The sequence below is a fragment of the Hibiscus syriacus genome, unplaced genomic scaffold, assembly GCF_006381635.1.
Source record: "Hibiscus syriacus cultivar Baekdansim isolate YM2019G1 unplaced genomic scaffold, ASM638163v2 tig00010533_pilon, whole genome shotgun sequence".
NCBI lineage: Eukaryota > Viridiplantae > Streptophyta > Magnoliopsida > Malvales > Malvaceae > Hibiscus > Hibiscus syriacus.
In genome coordinates, this window is record NW_024062223.1 from 2,022,626 (window position 1) to 2,025,148 (window position 2,523).

Here is a 2,523-nt window from a genome sequence, read left to right on the forward strand (position 1 = left end):
GTTCAAAGTCAAAATATGATGGCTATCAAAAACATGTGGGCGGCTAATTAGGCAAATTGGCAGCACACAATTGTTGAATTTGGACAATGGTTAAATCATAATTTAGTCATTGTAATTTAGGGTATTTATAAATTAGTCCTTAAGCTTCAACTATAAATACCCTAGCTCATTTAGCTTCAAAATCATCCAAAATCATTCTAGTTTTCTCCCAATACTAGAGAATTTAGAGAGTTTCTTGAGAGTTGTTTTCTCCTTTTTATCAAGAGAGAATTATCATTGTTTTCTCCTTGGTAGATCGAGAGAAGTTGTAATTCCTATTTTCTCATAGTGAAATTCTTCTACTATTGCCCGTGGTTTTTACCCTATATTATTTAGGGGTTTTTCACATAAATTTTGTGTTTCTTTTATCTTCAATTTTTATTTTCTCAAATTATCAGTTGCGTTTTTGCTCTATCCGATAACCGTCTTCTGCAACATTAAGATGATTATTTATTGATAGATTTTTTATATATTCAAGTTCATTTATTGTTTTTCCCAAAACATGATAGAATTGATAAAATATATAAATTTTAGGAACTGATATTATTATTATATCATATCACATAATGATCTCCGTTATTTGTTTAACCGTGGCCACAATAAAAAAATATAATGTTAGTGGTCAAACCTGTAGAAAAATAGTCCGATAACTAGAGTAGAAAAGAAATAATAATTTAGCGATTCACGGTGTAATTTACCCGTTTTATATACTATTTGCCATTAATTAACATATATGCCACTGTTTTGTTCAAACGTTGATCTACATTTCAGTACGGTCCATTCAACCAAAATGAAAAACTCAACATTTTTCAGTAACAATCATATACTTGAAATAATCGATCACCGATGTGACATATATGAAATCGTAACCTCAATAACGGAACAGATTCTATCACTTGCATTGGGTTGAATTTGTTCTGCAACAATACGTCTAACATAAAATGCAGGCTCTGCTGGTAGAGTCATCGTTATAGTGTCCTTTCCCAACATGGCAACCACAGTTGCCACGGTTGTTCCGTCTACCGGATCTGCTTGCACGCACAATAGGCCGATTTGAATACATTTAAGCACCTCAGTCGGCACACTCAACTTGAGAAGATGCTCTTCTATTAGCTCCATTGCTTCACCTTTCGACCATAGTTTCCATGCCTACAACCATCAATTAGAATTAGCCTCTTGTACATAATATCAGATTAATCTATTCATTGAATATTGGATGAGAGAACATACAAAAATCAAGAGGCTTTCACCACGTTCCAATAAATGAAACCCGTAATTCCTTCTACCAGTTATAATCTCCAGCAAAACAACTCCGAAACTGAAAACATCAGACCTGACAGAAAACTGCCCTTCCATAGCATACTCGGGTGCCATGTATCCACTGTTTTAGTTCATAAGAGAATGATTAAAACAGAATTCGATAATCATCGAAAACTTTGCAAAAACCAAACTGGTTTTTCAATGTATATTCGATAATCATGGAAAGAATGTATAGACTTACTATGTTCCTACTACTCTATTTGTATTTGCTTCGTTCTGATCTCCACTGAAAATTTTTGACATGCCAAAGTCTGAAATTTTCGGGTTCATTTCATGATCAAGTAAAACAATACTTGCTTTAAGGTCCCTATGGATGATTCCAAGGCGAGAATCTTCGTGCAGATACATGATACCTCTGGCAGTTCCTCTAATGATGTTGAATCGTTTCTGCCAAGTCAGTTGTGCAGCTAAACTCGAATCTGATAAATCTCGAAAAAGAGAAAAAATGGACTAAGCAAACATTCAAATTTGTTATGTTTATGAATGAGATAATGTTGGTATCGAAAGGTTGAAGAATCAAACTGAATAGAAACATGTCAAGGCTTGTTGGGCGTGAATTCATATATAAGCAACTCTTCGTTTTCCTGTAAGCAACATCCCAAGAGCCGCACAAGATTTCTATGTTGTAATCTGGCAATTAACATAACTTCATTCTTGAACTCAAGCAGCCCTTGACTCGAAGTTTTCGACAGCCTTTTAACTGCAATTTCATTACCATCTGCTAGAGTGCACTGGAAATTAAAATTGTAACATGAGCCTATAGCTTCACCAACAATCCTGTTCCTATGAAAACCCAGTGTGGCTGACTTGATCTCTGCAAGTGACCATCTTGTTGGGACATTTTTCGTCATTTCAGCTATAGCTTCTTCTCTGAGGAGAGTTCACATTCTCCTGAAGTACGATTCCAAATTTATCTAAATTAACTGTAAGTTGTTTCATCTTGATCTTTAGTAAGTATAATATGTTTTAATTTGGTCTGTATGGACACGTGTAGTGCAACTCTGTTACGAGTTAAAAGGCTTTAACTGTTTATATTATAATAAATATGGTTTCGATGGTAACGTAACATGATGTATTGCGCCTTGAATCTTTTAATGTATTTAATAAATAATTAAATTGCAACCTAAAATATGAACTGTAACCTATCAATAAACTTTTGAGGAT

At 34.1% G+C, this 2,523-nt stretch overlaps 1 pseudogene; it reads right to left on the bottom strand.

Annotated features, from left to right (window-relative positions):
- Positions 1-879: 879 nt before the first annotated feature.
- On the bottom strand, positions 880-2,210 carry LOC120204040 (annotated as a pseudogene).
- Positions 2,211-2,523: the final 313 nt, after the last annotated feature.